A 17,856-nucleotide genomic window follows, 5' to 3' on the forward strand; every position below is an offset into this window, starting at 1 on the left:
TGGTTTTTTTTTCTGTGTTCTCATATAGCAAAGTGGTAAGCTGCATTCACCCCTGAAAATGAAGAGTGAATGGGCAAACATTTATCAACGTTTATATAGCCATTTTCCAAGCAAGAATGATTATGTTTCTGTCTGCCAAATCTGAATATTTCAAGACTAATTTTACTTTAAAGCAGTTTATCAGGATTCTTCATGGTGTAAATGAAATATACCTTAAAAAATCTGATAGCTTTCACCCAATATCCAGTCTGGACTTTTCTCTCACAGTAATTGAATGCCTGCTATTTAGATGAGCATATGGCAATGTAGAATAAAGTCTAATTTACCTTTATTAATAATCTCTTCCTCTGAATGTAGGTTTATGACATGATATTTTGGTTATTATTTTATTTCTAAAGCATCCAAATGCTTGGGAAGAATTATGTGGTTTCTGAGAAATAGAGGATTTCCAGGAAATAGACAACATTTATATTACTAGAATTTCTATGGTAATTGTGTCTTCCTTAAGATCACCAGAGAAAGGAAATTAAAGTAACAACCTACGCAGCAACACTTGAGTAGTTTGAAAAAACCTTATATGTAGTGTGTCAAACAAATTAAAGACCCTTACAGCCCCTTTTCTCAAGCTGGCTATCTTTCCACATTTTTTTATTATCATTGTATAACACTACCATCTGTCTAATTGTCAATTATCCAATGTGTCACACTCCCTTTCAGCCCCTTATCCAATCCATTATGATTTCAATCTATGCTACCTCCTAAATAGCTATTATACTGATTCACTTTATTGTATCTTCACAGTAAGTCTAGTCTAAATTAATATTCTTAATTTCATGGACTACTCTAGGCCCCTGAATTGATGTCTCTGCAGGTACTAGCTTTACAATCCAATTGATTATCCTTAATGCAGCTAGTGTGGTATTTTCAGATTACACACTGATAATGTCATATCCAATTGAATTCCAGAGCCTTTTCATTCTTCTTAAGGTAAAACCTAACACTTCTAAGATAAGGGCTAATTGTTCTGAGTTCTTGCCTTCAAGTTTTATTTCATACTGTTATCTTTTTTATTTCATGTATTCAAACTAGTGGCATGTTGGAAATGGTTAACAGAAGCTTTCTGGGAGAAATGATACAATGTTTTATAATATTTAATGATTTCTGTGATGTGAATTCTCCCACTTTGGCTGGTATTCAGCTAATGTGACATCAATAAATTAAACATTGCAATAGAGAGCTTCAACAACACACTCAATGAAGCAAAATAAAGGATCAGTGAACTAGAAGAAAGGACATTTGAAATTATCCAATTTGAGGGTAAAAGAAAAAGAATGAACACAAATGAAGAAAGTCTACAGAACTTGTACTATATAACTATATAATACTACATAACTACATAATGCATAGTACTAGAAGACCTAACCAGAGCAAACAGTTAACAAAGATAAACAAAAGGCATGCATTTTTGAAGGGAAGAAGTAAAATTGTTTGTGTGTGCATATGACATGATATTATTTAGAGAGAAGCCCAATGACTCCACCGAAAGGTGTTAGAGCAAATAAGTGAATTAATTAAAGTTGCAGGATACAAAATCAACATACAAAAGTCAATTACAATTCTATACACGAACAACAAATTATTGAAAAAAGAAACGAAGAAAACAACCCTGTTAATAGCATCAAAAATAGTAAAATACTTAGGAATAAATTTAACTCAGGAGGTAAAAGATCTATACGTGGAAAACTATAAGACATTGATGAGAGGAATTGAAGAAAACATGGATAAATGGAAAAATACCCTATGTTCATGGAGAAGAATTAATATTGCTAAAATGTCCAAGATATCCAAAGTCATCTATAGATTCAATGCAATCTTTATCGAGTTTCCAGTGGTACTTGCAACATACACAAAACAATCCTCAAATTTGTATTGAACCACACAAGATCTCTATTGCTGAAGCAATCCTGAGAAAGAACAAAGTTGGAGGCATCAGACATCCTGATTTCAAAGTATAGTACAAAGGTATAGCAATCAAAATAGTATGTTACTGGCATAAAAGTGACACATAGACCAAAGGGACAGAATCAAAAGGCCCAAAGTAATTCCATTCATGTACAGTCGACTAGCATTTGACAAGGGAGCCAAGGGTATTCACTGGCAAAAAGACAGTTTCTTTAATAAATGATGCTGGGGAAACTAGGAATTTACATGCACAATATTGAAACTGTACCCCTATCTTACACTGTTCACAAAAATGTACTCAAAATGAATTAAAGACTTAAATTTAAGACTTGAAACCATAAAACTGCTAGAAGAAAACATAGGGGAAAAGGTCATTCACATTGATGTTAGCAATGATTATATGCACAGGATACCAAAAGTATAGGAAACAAAAGCAAACTTAAACAAGTGGGGCTGCACAAACTGAAAAGCTTTTGCATAGCAAAGGAAATCATCAACAAAATGAAAAGGCAACGTACAGAATGGGAAAAATATTTTGAAACATATCTGGTAGGGAGTTAAAATCCAAAATATATAAGGAACTCATAGAACTCAAGAGGAAAATACAAAGAATCCAAATTTAAAAACTGGACAAAGGACCTGAATAGACATTTTTCAAGGCAGACATCCAAATGATCAAGACGTACAAAGATATGGTCAACGTCACTATTCATTAGGGAAATGAAAATCAAATCCACAATGAATTATTACTTCAATTCTGTAAGAATGCCATCATCAAAAAGACAAAAAATAACAAGCACTGGTGAGGATGTGGAGAAAAGGATATGGATGTGCCCTGTTTGTGGGATTGTACATTGGTACAGCCACTGTGGAAAACAGTATGGAGCTTCCTCAGAGAATTAAAAATGGAAGTACTACGGGCGCGCCTGGGTGGCTCCGTCGGTTAAGGGTCCAACTTCGGCTCAAGTCCTGAATTCATGATTCATGACTTTGAGCCGTGTGTTGGGCTCTGGGCTGACAGCTTGGAGTCTGGAGCCTGCCTCAGATTCTGTGTCTCCCCCTCTCTCTGCCCTTTCCCCACTCATACTCTCTCTCTCTCTCTCTCTCTCTGAAAAATAAATAAACATAAAAAAATTTAGAAGTACTATGTCATCCAGCGATTCCAGTTCTGAGTATTTATCCAAAGGGAGTGAAATCATTATCTCAAAGAAGTATATGCACACCCGTGTTCACTGGAGCATTACTTATAATAACTAAAACATGGAAACAACACACGTGTCTATCAAAGAATAAATAAAGAAAATGTGGTATGTGCACACACACACACACACACACACACACAATGGTATTTTATCCAGCCATGAAAATAAAAGGAAATCCTGCCATTTGAATAACATGGATGAATCTTGTGGGCATTATACTAAGTGTATGAAGTTACACAGAGAAAGACGTACAGTGTATGATCTCACTTAAATACAAGATTAAAAAACAAAACAGAAACACCTAAGAGAAACAGAGAGCAAATTGATGGTTACCAGGCGTGGGGAGCTTGTGGGGGAAATGAGTGGAAGTGGTCAAAGAGTATAAACTTCCATTTATAAGATGAGTAATTTCTGGAATGTTGTATACAGTATAATGATGATAGTTAGCAATACTGTATTATATATTTGAAAGTTACTAAGAGATTGGATCTTAAGAGTTCTCATCACATACACACACAAATTGTAACTGTGTGAAGTAATGGATGTGTTAATTAATTTTACTGTGGTAGTCATTTTGCAACATACGGTTGGCCCCCACTTTACAGTGGTTCGACTTATGATTTTTTTTGAATTTGTGATAGTGTGAAAGCTACGTGCATTCAGTAGAAACCACACTTTGAATTTTGAATTTTGATCTTTTCCTGGTCTATGTAGTAGGATTCTCTCTCATGATGCTGGGCATGGCAGTGAGCTGCAGATTCCAGTTAGCCACGTGATCATGTGGGTAAACCACTGAAACACTTACAACCATTCTGTGTCTGTACAACCGTTCTCTGCTTCACTTTCAGTACAGTATTCATAAATTACACAAGGTGTTCAAAACCTTACTGTTAAATAGGATTTGTGTTAGGCGATTTTGCCCAGCAGTAGGCTAATATAAGTGTTCTGGGCATGTTCGGGTAGGCGAGGCTAAGCTGTGGTGTTTGATGGGTTAGGTGTATTAGATGCATTTTAGAGTTATGATATTTTCAGTTTACAACAGGTTTACTGGGATATAATCCCATTTTAAGTTGGAGAAGTTCTGTATACGTATTTCACATCATTTCTTTGCATACTTTAAACTTACACGACATTATATGTCCATTATATTTCAGTAAAGCTGGAAACAAATTATGAAAGATGTAGAGTTAGGAAGAGATTCTCACTATTTCCGCTCCTTTACACGGTTGGTGTCGAAAACTCAGGGTCTTTGTGCATGCTGTTTCCTAGGCTCAGACCTCTATTCATTCATCATCTTTTTAAAACAAGTTTATTTATTTATTCTCAGGGAGAAAGAGAGAATGCAAGCAGGGGAAGGACAGAGAGGGAGAAAGAATCCTAAGCAGGCTCTGCACTGTTGGCATGTATCGTGCTCACGACCCATGAGATCATGACCTGAGCTGAAATAAAGAGTCAGACGCTTAACCAACTGAGCCACCCAGGCTCCCTCCCTGGGAGGGAGCATCCAATGTGCAAAAAATTACCTTTCTTTGACACTTTGCCTAGCGTGGAAAAAAACAATTCAAATTGCAATTATCATTAGTGACTGTCCAAATTCTCCTAAGCCACACAGGAATTTTAGAGTAAATAAGATTCTCCTCAATCACATATGTGATAAATGCTATGAATTGGCATTAATATCCATTCAATCCTTCTTTTAGTTACTGTGTTTAGATATCTAAAATTACATGTTTTAATCTCTACACTAGAGTTCTGTGTATAAATTTCTCTCCTCTCACAAATACACGCTGTGAGTTTGGGAATGCAAAGTTGAGTTTGAGGCCATCTGTGTTGATGTTATCGAGCAAAGGTATGAATATATGGGTGCTGAGAGGCCGTTTTACTGGCCAGAGCCCACATTTTTCGATCTACTTATCAGCTCATGGTTATGTAATATAGTCACAGCTGCACAAGTAGCTAGAGATTCCTGACCTTCAGATTACAGCTCGTGTGATGTCTCCCTGGACAGTAGAGTCCTTCAGTGACCACAGACTTTAGCTCTGCAAGTGTTTAAATCTTCATCGTTAACTCTCTGATTTCCACATATAGAGGAACCTCTCTTCCCTTCCATGAACATTAAGTGACTCATACTCAGAGGGCCCCATTTCTGCTCCTGTACGTTTATTAATAATCTCTTGTTTACAGACAATAGTAGTCAGCTGGGTTCTGAATTGACTAAAAGTGGAACTGTAATGGTTTCAATATGAGCACCACCTCATTACACCTCATGTTTATGCATGTTTTTCATTGTTGTGTGCTTTTTCCTTCTTGGTTTTTGTTTTCTCCCTCATTGCAGAACTTCATTTTCTGCTTCCTACTCTGCATGTCTTAAAAAGAAGTGATGTGTCCTAAAGTGGCACATCTTGTGTTTGAATATTAATCAGACTGAGACTGGAGTTTTTAGTTCCCATTCCAAAGTCATAGTTAAGAAATTGCTTGGTTCCTAGTAGAGTCCAGTCAAAAGTGGCCAGTGGGACAAGGTATATGGGAGAAAATAATTGCTAAACGTCCAACATAACCATGTATATCTAGGTAAAGACTTGTTTCTAGAAAACAAAAGTATTATAAGCTTGGTAGCTTCTCCAGATATGGCGCGCTCACCATAACTGCCACAGAATAACTATAATTTACTTTAACACATTTTCTCAATTCTAAATTGCATGTTTAACAATAGCGTTACTTTTCAAATTTTACGACATTGGGATGTCTTAAAATAATGCCAAAAAACAGCTGACACAGTTTTCCAATGTGGCGGTAACATTTTATGTTCCCACCTGCAGTGTTTTTGAGTTTCAATTGATCCATATGCTCAGTAAGATAATAGCCTTTTTTTGTCTTTTTCTTTTTAGCTATTTGGTGGGTGTGTTGCCTTGTGTTATTAACTTGTAGTTTTCTGATAATGGTTAATGTGGAGCATCTTTGCATACACTTTTTGACCATTTGATTAACTTGAATTTAAATCTATGTCCAATTATTGCTTAAAATGTCTTCATAATGTTAAACTGATACAGCATTTGAAAGTAAAGTTATTGTTCTTCCATTTGCTTGTCTACAAATACCCGATGAAGTAATTAAAGGCTATAGAAATCACCAATTTTTTCATAACTATAGAACATAGCATTTAAAGCTACAAGTGGTAGATCTCACTGATTGTGTGTTGTGGAGAACTATCACACTTCTGATTTTTTAAAAAATATATTTTTTAACATTTATTCATTTTTGAGAGTGAGGGAGACAGAGCATGAGTGGGGAAGGGGCAGAGAGAGAGGGAGACACTGAATCCAAAGCAGGCTTCAGGCTCCCAGCTGTCAGCACAGAGTCCGATGCGGGGATCGAACTCACGAACTGTGAGATCATGACTTGAGCCAAAGTTGGATGCTTAACCGACTGAGCCACCCAGGCGTCCCTATCACACTTCTGAAATTTCTTTCAGAAAATTTCCCCTATGAGTTTTATGTATTTACTTAAACTTATGATCACAAGACTTAAATTGTCAAATTATACTACCCGTCAGTCACACATGTTTTCCAATAAAATTTCCCTACTCTTTGAGAAAATTATTTCATGCCTTTTTTTTTTAACTGATACCCTCATGTGCCCTTTCCTACTATTTACTCTTGGCTAATGAACACCCCTCAGAGTCTATGAAAAAAATCAGAATGATGTCATCACTGTCAACTGCAGAGTATGTGAGTGACCTAAAATCTATCAGACATTTACACCTTTATGTTCTATATTGCTGCATCTTTCTCCTGACTGACGAGGCAAATGACCTTGAAAACCTCAAATACTTATCCCTCAGCTTGTGATTAGGAGTATATCCCTGTGTTTCTGCTTAAAGACTGCTCTTCAGTTGTCTTCCTCTTTCCTGCACAGTTAATTGTTCTCTATTAGATTATTACATAAGGTACATGGGAATGTGCTATTATCATCCATCATCAGAAATCTTCGTAATTCTACAATAATCTCCATTTATTTTTCTTTCTCACTTTCTCATATTAAAAACCACTTCTATCAGGCTTATACCCCCTAAAGCCCTTCCCCAAATGAATTTGCTCTTGTGAAGATCAACAGTGACTTCCATTTGCCATTTTTATGGATACCACTGTCTCCTCGTCTTACTCAACCGTTCACTGTATTCCACACAGTGGACCTCCTTATTGATGCACTTTTCCTTTTTGACTTCCATAATACCTGTCACTTTTTTGTTTGTCTGCTTTGTGTTCAAATGTCCCTTTATATGTAAACAGTTCTTGTCCTCTAGGAGAAGGCTTTTATCAAAATATTTTTTGTACACAGTGCCAAAAGAGTTGAAAAATATATAAGCAGTCAAATATATATTTGGTATGATGTAGTCAAAAGCAAAAATTGCCACTTAATAAGCTGAATTTGATTGAGTCTGTCACTCAATTAGCAGGTTAACTATTTGGGTTAAAAGAATGTATTTAGGTATGGACAGGAAAATATCGTCCCAAATAGATATTTGTCAAGGCCAAAACAACTTAACAAACCAATAGTATTAGTGACTAGTACGTAAATACATGTTGAAATTATTAACATATTAAGTGTTTAATATTTATGTTTTATAGTAGTCTTTACAAACAAGGCAAACATAAAAGTGATAATTTTTTTCATGTGATTAGAAATCCTGATTTTTGCAAAATAGAAAAGCATTTTCTACAAAATAACTGTAGGAGAGAAGAAATTAAAGGGCTTTTTTCAAATTAATAATCAACTTTTAGATAGCATCCAAAATATTGATTTTAAATCGCCTTATTTTCCCTACCATTTTCTTGTTGTTGCTGTTGGTTTTTGTTTGTTTGTTTGTTTGTTTGTTTTTTCCTATCAGCTTGTGGGCTGTTTAGTATTGGGTGAAAGAATAAACATTTTCTATTGGGCCTACAGGTGATATGAGTAGACAGTTCCCAAACTGAGTGGCATAGTACTCAAACTAGAACTTAAGACAAACATGGCCGTTAAATGGGGCAGCTTATGTGATGATACATAACACTAGTCCGTTCTGAAGGTGTTCAGATTTGTGTGACTTAGGAACTAATTTAATTTGAATAATTCAAAATATTTCCTAATGTCAATGAGTACAATATCACTGACTATCTTTTACCTATAGAAATGTCATATTTCAGTTAAGCTGTGTTTTGGCTGGGGTACGAGTAAGAAGCAAGGTCAATATTGAATAGTTCTTAGAAAACATGATCTCCTTACTTTACTGAATTCCAATATCTTATCACAAAAAGAGAGTATAAATGCAGCAATGATAAAATGGAATTTATCACCACAGGATTTTATGGTTTCCTTCCTTTCTCTTCACTTCCTTTTCCTTCCTTATTTCCCCCTCCCATCGTAATCTCCCAACAGTATCTTATTCTTGCTTCTCCTTTACATGTATTTCTTCTTTCCCAACTTCTTACCAGACCTCTTTTACAACAGTGTCCCAAAAGGACTTCAACTGATAATTTACAGAGATCACCCAGACTGTACTTGTACCCAGACAAGTACAGTCAGTATGAACAGTGAAAGCTTTGGTATACATTTTTATGTGCTTCCCTGCTCTGGACACTTTCTGTAACCACCTGTGAGCCTGTATAGCCCCATTTGGCTAAAGAAACTGAAGCAATTACAACCCTTGCTTTATTTTCTCTCCTCATTCACTCTTGAAAGTAGGACTGGCATTATTTTTTCTCACTTTCTAAATTTCCAGAGAAGAGTTTGCATGTAACATTTGTTCTTTCTTTCCTGGGCCATCCTGATTGTCCATTAGCTTCTAAGTGTGACGCCTCCCCAGCCTTGTCTTACCACATCATTTGCATTAGAGAATTAAAAAAGACAACATCCAAGAGTAACAAATTGGGAAGAAAGATATTTGTCCAACTTCAGATTTTTTCATAATACCCTCACACTTTTCACTAAATTCTCTAAATTCATCCTAGAATATCTCCTTTCATTCTTAATATCAAATGTTCTGCAAATACATATTCTTTCCCGGAGTTCATGGTAAGAAGAGTATTAGCTGACATGTATATAGTGTTAGCAAGCATAGTTGTAAGGAAATTAAATGTATATTAATTCAATCCATCATTTACTTATTATAAGGGCAAGCTCAGAATGGAGTACCATACATGTAGAATTCTATACAGCTGGGCTTCTGTTTAACACTGCAAAATTCCAGAGGCTACAGAAATAAGGAAAGAAAGAAGGAAAGAAGGAAGGAAGGAAATTAGGAGGGAAGGGAGGAAGGAAAGGAGGGAGGGAGGGAGGAAGGAAGGAAAGAAGGAAGGAAGAAAAGAAAGAAAGAAAGAAAGAAAGAAAGAAAGAAAGAAAGAAAGAAAGAAAGAAAGAAAAGAAAGAAAAGAAAGGAAGAAAGAAAAGACTCCTTTGCAAGTGATGAATGATAAATGATGCTATTTGTTCATTTCCTGATATATTGAGATCAACCACAGTTAAACTTGTGCAAAATATGATTCTGCTGATACTCCAATTAACCTAAAAAAGATGATGAATGGCATAAAAACCTGTGTATATCCTAAATGACTGATTCAGAGTTCCTGCACTGTTTCATGAAGTCTCATTTTTAGTAGTAGTGTTATCAGTGCAACTGGTAAAGTCCCAAAGGAATTAAAATTTACCTACAAAATGTCTCCTTTAAAAAATAGTGTTTTCACCTCTTAAAAGCAAAATATTACTCGTTCTACAGTTTTCACCAATATATCCCTGAGATTCTCATTTTATTGTTGGAAATATAAAGTCCTCAATATAGTAAAACATGATTTTATTCACTTTCTTGATCCCTTTGATGGCATATAATAATATTTTATTGATTTCTTTAAAAATAAGTGTAAGAAAAATGTAGCCAAGTATTATGCAATGCAATAATCTTGGTTCCTCCAAACAAGAATTCTGGTTTAAAGATTTGGAATAAACATTCTATATGAGTACCAATAAAATTCATGGAAATATTACTTAAAGGTTAATGATTACCCCAAGGAAACCATTACATAATATTTGTGAAAGTTAGTTTACAAATATCAAGCTTGTAACTAATAACTAGATGAGATTTGTGACAGTATGTGCCCTTTAAAAAGTTAAAAAATAAAAACAAAAACACTCCCCCTTTCCTCCATGTGTGTATGAGTGTGTGTGGCATATAAACATCCAACATACCTATGAAGTACTTCTTGGGGTGCCTGGGTGGCTCAGTCAGTTAAGTATCTGACTCTTGATTTCAGCTTAAGCCATGCTTTCATGGTTTGGTTCATGAGTTCGAGCCTTGTGCCAGGCTCTGCACTGACAGCTTGGAATTTCATGTCTCCCCCTCTCTCTGCCACTCCCCTGCTCACTCTCTCTCTCTCCCTCAAAAATAAATAAACGAACATTTAAAAAAAAAAGGAAATAGTTCTTTTCCAAAGGCTTTTAGTCACACTCTATTTGGGTAAATTGATACTTTAAAAATTATCCTATTGCAAAATCTGAGTATTTTTCAGAAGGAATTGTCATGGATTTACTACATAACCTATATTCACTGAGATATTTCTTATTGCTCAGGAATAAGCCAGTAGGTAGAACCTCAGTTGTGAACCAAGACATCATTATTGTTTGGGAATATAGACTTCTCAGATTTTATAAAAATGACTTAACTGACTATTCTCCTAAATAACTGCTATATCTACCTACTTGAAGACCGTGGTGAAATAAAGATTTTTGGGAAAAGATTATCTGTGCTATGAAGGGTAAGCCTAGTGGACTTACCCAATCCCTTATGAGAAGTTCATCCTTCCACTCTTCCCAAAATCATGATTATTGAGTGCTTCTCAAAGATACTTAGCCACAAATAACATGAATACTTTCAAGAAAGAAGGCAGACTTTTCCATAACTTCCCATGCTGAGCTATAGCATTATTAATCATGATCTGAATAAAATTGAAAGGAGAGTCAAATATGTAGCCACTATATTGACCCCAGAGAAAGTTGTCTCCTTATAATCCAGGGAGACCCAATAATGCAGGTTAGACTAGCTTGCAACAGATCATGCATGAGCATTGAGAACATGAAAAAAAAAAAAGCCTCCCTCCACCTCCAGTTCAATTTTATCCTCTTTGAGGAAGAGGGAAGGCATGGACTAAGGGGTTGCCCAGGCTGTCACCAGTTGAGATGTTCTACTTTGAGAGCAGTCTTTGGGACAAAGACAATTGATAAGGGTTGAGAGAGGGGCAGCCGTCCATATCTGAGAGGTCCTCAGAATAGAAACTTTATATAAATGTTTCTTTTAGAATGGTATAAAATATCCTAGGAAGGATGCTTAGCACAAAACTAGCATCCCATGAATATTAGTTGTTAGTCCTTTTACACTTTTCTTTGTACATTCTGCTGACAATATCATTCTGCCTTACTAAAGATGTAACTTTATAAAAAGTTCATGTATATTCTGTGATAGTGAATTTTCTCAATAGACCCTCAGTCTGCCATTAAAATATCAGACTTCATTGAAAGATATATTTGGAGGACGTTTAATTATTAACATTGGATATAAGATAATACTAAAAATGTTTAAAAATAATTTAATGTTATAAACTATTTGATAAGCTAGTGCTACATGACTTCAGTGTATGAACAATATTCTATCCATACTCTTTTTCAACTTATTAAATTTGCATATATGAAAAAGAAGTATTATTGATTTTACGATGATGGAAATTCTGATTTTAAAAAACTTCAGAAAATGTTCTTTTATTAAAGAAAGCTGGGGCGGTATATTAGTTAGCAAGGCTGCCATTCAATAGGATACAATACTACTGTGGTTAAACAAGACAGAATTTTTTTCCTCCCTCACGTAAGAGCCCAGAGGTAAACACATGGTCTGGGGTGGGTTAGTAACCGTGACCCACATAGTGATTCAACCATCCAGGCTGGGAGAATATCCTTTCATCTTCTTTTTTTTTTTTTTTTTTTTTTGAGCTTATTTATTTTTGAGAGAGAGTATGAGCAGAGGAGCAGCAGAGGAGAGGAAGAGAGAGAATCCCAAGCAGGCTGTATGTTGTCAGCGCAGAGCCCAATGTGGGGCTCAGTCCCACTAACTGTGAGATCATGACCTGAGCCCCAAACAAGAGTCAGATGCTTAACTGACTGAGCCACCCAGGCACCCCCAGCTTCCAGATTCTTTCTGACTTCTGTGTCAAAGCCTACGGTGGCTGCTTCAATTATTACCACTTCCTTAGTAGGAAAGAAAAAAAAATAAGAAGGTAATCATTCTCCTCATACAAATATGAACATAAATTTGTACACATTATTTCTGCTCACATTCCATTGTTGAAAATTTAGTCATAGGGCTATAGCTAGTGGAAGGGCAGCTGGAAAAATGTAGATTATAGCTAGACTGTCAAGTGCCCAGCTAAAACTCAAAGGCAGGAGGTTTTTATTTCCAAATGGAAGAGGGGAGAAATGATTTCTAGTGGACAGCTTGCTGTCTCTTCCATATAGAATGCCCTTCAGATCCCATGATTTGGTTTGTCACATTAAAGTTGCCACATTAATCCGCATGTAAATGCTACAGTGTAGACTGACTGCTTATTTGTAGAACACCACAAATATTTTAACAATCTACTTAGGTTTCTGGATAAAAATATTTCTAGGGCATTTATCAGTAGCTTTTTCTTTTTCTTTCTTTTTTTTAACATTTTTTCTTTTTGAGAGAGAGAGACAGAGCACAAGTGAGGGAGAAACAGAGAGAGAGGGAGACACAGAATCCGAAGCACGCTCCAGGCTCCAAGCTGTCAGCACAGAGCCTGACGAGGGGCTCCAACTCAGAAACCGTGAGATCATGACCTGAGCCAAAGTCAGTCGCTTAACCAACTGAGCCACCTAGGCGCCCCATTATCAGTAGCTTTTAAGAGATATTTTGCATTGAATGCTTTTGCCCAGCTTACAGATGAAGAAATTTCACTTTGTCAGAAGTTATACCTACCCATATAGTGTATGATAGTCAGAGAACAAACAGGGTTCTTTCTGGCTTAAAAATCAACTTTTGGTTTATCAGGATTTAAGTCATCATAGTTTTCAAAAAGAGCAAGAATTCATTATGTAATCATAGTACCTCCTATACCCTTATCAGAGCAAACGTAACATGGAGTGAATATTAATGTTAAAGACAAAAATTGCTGAGAAACACTTAAAATGAGGGAGTAGAATCATGAGCGTTTTTCAGCAGATTTTCCTTGTGGCATCCAGGAAAATCAGTAATTTATAGAAACATTTGTTTAAAGGAGTGTCTAACATTTAGACTGAAGCAAAGGAAGAAGCTTGTGTAAGAGATTCCTAAGGACTGCTATGTAATATTTCAAATATTTCTCAACTACTATGTCTGTAAATAGATCACTCAGTTAAAACACTCAAGCCCTTTACCTTTGGTGTTCAGACAGAAGGGGCACGGCCTTTTAAATTTGACTCCCACTTAGCATAAGGAGCAGGGAGGACTCTGTTCATGTCCTGATACTGGTTTTCACTCCTTTTCATTGTAGTCATGCTGTGTCCTTCTTGTCCTTCCCATTCCTGCCTATATAGTACCTGGTCTGAGGCTTGTAACTGATCCCTGATTCCATATACTGTTTGATAGGCTATTAAACTTTGGATTCAAAAGCTTTACTACAAGAGTATGTGAGAAAATAGGTGGTTGTTTTTTAAGCCTGAAACACTTTTTCATTTTTATCTATTCTGTACAAAGTGTGTGTGTGTGTGTGTGTGTGTGTGTGTGTGTGTGTGTAGGAGAGGGACAAATTGTGGCTAGGGTATAAAGATTAGACATTTTAGTCTTCAGAGTTCAGTTTCCATAATCAAAATTCACATACATGATTTTGTCACATGACTGTTGTGAAGATGAAATGATATAATTCATATAAAGATCCTTGTAAGTGTCATATAGTTTTAGGATTTATTATGTTAATTTATAATGAATTATGAAATCAGTTAGGCATAAATCAGATAGATTAGTAGAAGGTGGTATATCATGTATGTTAATTAAATGATACTGGGAAATTTTAGCAAATTTAAAACTTTGAGTTAGGGTCTGAATTTATGACTTAAAAAAAATGCAGCCACTGTCTTTAATTGCATTTTTTGCCATATGTTGATGGGGACATATTTGCTCTTTTTAATTTGTGTCCCAAGCAATATTGTGTGTTATCTTTACAGACCAGATTTGGAAACTTTTTTTTAAAAAAACGGAATTGTTTCTGTTTATTTATGGCTGCTGAGTTAGAAGTGACATTCATAATGAGTTTTGTTTTATTTAAAATAAGTCTGTAATGTAGTCAGTTGCATGGCAGCAGAAGATATTTACGCATATCTGTATTATGGTTATGGGAAATATTTCTTTTGAAGTCCAAGAATGCCACTTCTACTTTCGCAGAACATAGAAGCCAAGCGAACATGGAATATGGTTGTAGTTTAATCATCTGCTTGACTTTAATTCCCTCATGGATTTATATTTCATTATAGCATGCTTTAAATGCTGTGTTGATAAGGGAAATAATTCCTTTATTCATATCAGTGCCTATAAAGTCCTATTTCTGTGTTTGAAATAAAGAATACACATCAAACCATCAATTCCTATGGATTTAAGTGGAAGCAGACCTGCATGAATTGAATGGCTTTTTTTTCATTCCCTATAGTAATTTATTTACTATGATAACTCTAGTTGCAGGCAAGAATCTGACACTGTTTAATGAGTCTTGTGTTGTCTTGGAGAACTGTGGAAACAACAAGACATTGCCTAAGACAGTTAGGAAAGATGCTCAGATGTAGATTCCAAATCTAAAAGGCCTCTTATGTGGCAATTAGGTGAAAGAGAGCCTTAGCTTTCTGCCACCTCTTCAAGTTTTTCTCAGGAGAGATGTGCATTGCCCTAAACTCATTTCTCAGAGAAAGGCTGACTGTGATGCTTGTAAGGTTTCTCTCCCACTCACATGGCCTATCAGGCCTATTGTCTGTACGTGTCACATTGATCCACTTCTCTCTGATAGCAAGTGCCTGTTGCAAAATTAAGTATCTTACAGCCCATTGATATGAATGCAGTGTCACAAATAGCATCTTGGCCCTAATTAGAGGTTAAAGCTCAAAAACAAATTTAAATTCTCTATGTCTGTGGCCACGCCACATTATTTTTAATGAGAGAATTTTGTCAATATCAACAATTAGAAGAACATGCGTCCTTCAAGCATGCACAGTATTAAAGTAACAAACCTAACAGCAGTGTTCTTTAAAAAGGACTTTGTTTTTTCTTTATAGATAGAATTTGCAGACTGGAAGCCTGATCAGTTTGTATCTTCTTTACTCTGTCTCGGAAGAAAAACTCACTAACATGGAGTTACAGTATTGTTAGAGTGTAAATACGCATTTAATGTAGAAAACTACATTCGTAGGGAAAATGGCAAGAGACTGGCTCTAAGAAAAGTTTTAGCTAAGCAGTTCTTTATACATCTGAGACTGTGCTAGCGACTGTTCCCATGAGGGAAATTTTATTTCCCTCTGGCCAGTCTCCCAGAATCAGCTGCTTCATCCTGCAGCCGTATTCTTCATGTGGCCACATTCTTCATTCTGAAGCATTAGGCAGCTACCAGCACGATAGCCCATATGTGCAGCGACTTGGTGCATAGGAAAAATCTCTACCCAGCAATGTCAGCGGTACTTGACTGCTTCCTTCCGGGATGTCATGTTTCAAATCTTGGTTTGCTGTTAATCTTCCCCTTTTTGGCCTTCCCTGGTCAGTGTAACATTCCTCTAGCATATATATATATGCATTAACAAAATGTCATTGGACTTCTTGGATAACTCTGCATTTATCTATCAGAGTTCTAAACTTACCATTTCATAGAAACGTTCCCCTTCCATTTTCAGGGAGAGGTAGTGGGAAAGTGGTTGCTAATAACCATTCGCTCCCTAAGTGTTCTAGTACCCCGAATTTTTTTTAACGTTTATTCATTTTTGAGAGACAGAGTGCAAGCAGGGGAGGGGCAGATAGAGAGAAGGAGACACAGAATCTGAAGCAGGCTTCAGGTTCTGAACTGTCAGCACAAAGCCCAGCATGGGGCTCAAACTCATGAACCCATGAGATCATGACCTGAGCCGAAGTCAGACGCTTAACCAACTGAGCCACCCAGGCGTCCCAACCCCTGAAATAGTTTTTTTAAGTTTATTTATTTATTTTGAGAGGAAGAGAGAGAATGCAGGCAGTGGGGAGGAGCAGAAAGAGAGGAGAGAGAAATCCTAAGCAAGTTCCAATGTTCAGGTGGAGGCTGACACAGGACTTGATTTCACAACCATGAGATAGTGAACTGAGCTGAAATCAAGAGTCGGACACTTAACCGACTGAGCCACCCAGGGACTCCCTGCCCCGAAATATTGTGGCTATAATGTGAATATATATTAGTTCTTTATTCAGCAGTAATTAAGAACCTACAATATTCTTGGTTCTGTTAAACTATGGAAGGTGGTTTTGACGAATGCAGTAAATCAGTCACTGTCTTTTGAAAATTTAAATTTGAATAATTCAAATGAAAATAAAATACAAAAGAATAAATATATGCCAATATGGTTGAAAGAGATTATGCATTTTACTAATTTTATTTAAATTAAATATTTTTATGGTATGTTTAATGAATCAGCAATGACATACTCTTTAGAATAATAAATAATTGGCATGAATAATCTTGCTTAATGACAAAGACCTTATACTAACTTTGTGTTTGAGGTTTTCTGGTGGTGGTTGTTCTTGGAGTTTTTGTATTATGATTCTATTAATTATTCCTCACAATTTAAAACTTTATTTGAAATGTTATGGCCTTAAATGTTGAGTGCTTATGAGGAGAGAATTCCTTAAATAACTGGACACTGGGAAATTTAATATAGTTGTGTGGCTTTCATTCTTGGCTAGTATGATGATATTTCCAGATATCAGCTAATTCTTCCAGATACCAGCTAATTTGTTTAATGTTGCCTCCCTTTCTCTTTTTCACCTATGAACTACATTTGAATGTCCTTTTGTTTTCACTTAGAAAGTTATGAGCCAAAAACTATGTCTTGATTTCATTCCTAAATGTGTTTTCCATTTTCTCCCGACTATGAATTCTCAGTTTTATGAAGATAGGATTCTGAAGGATTTGCTTTCTGATGTTCCTGGGTTCTTTGAGGCTGACATCTAAATATTTGCTCTGGGTTTTATAAAATATTTGATTAAGGATTAGTGTGTGCTTACTCATGATCCTGCATTCTTTAGTCAGTGTTACCTAAATGCAAATTCTGCCCATGTGATATATGCACACTGCTATTTCTAAACATACACACATACAAACCCTCACACTCTACTAGCTTTGGAATTAAAAAGCTCATAAAATATTCATTAAAAGGTTTATAAACTACAATAAAATAGAATGACACCAGATTCTGTAGAATTGTCTACAAATATTATAAATGAATAATCATGTTTCAGTAAGCTATGAAATGAATTTAAAAAACGATCTACTTGAAAGAGATGTACCTGAAGCAAATAAAATTTGGGTGCCTAGAAAGTTGGGTGCACATTAAATTCAATTTTAAATGCTATTCCCACTGCCCCAATACCAATTCTCTAAACTTATTATTTTTTCAG

The sequence above is a fragment of the Lynx canadensis genome, chromosome A1 (genome assembly GCF_007474595.2).
Source record: "Lynx canadensis isolate LIC74 chromosome A1, mLynCan4.pri.v2, whole genome shotgun sequence".
Classification (NCBI taxonomy): domain Eukaryota; kingdom Metazoa; phylum Chordata; class Mammalia; order Carnivora; family Felidae; genus Lynx; species Lynx canadensis.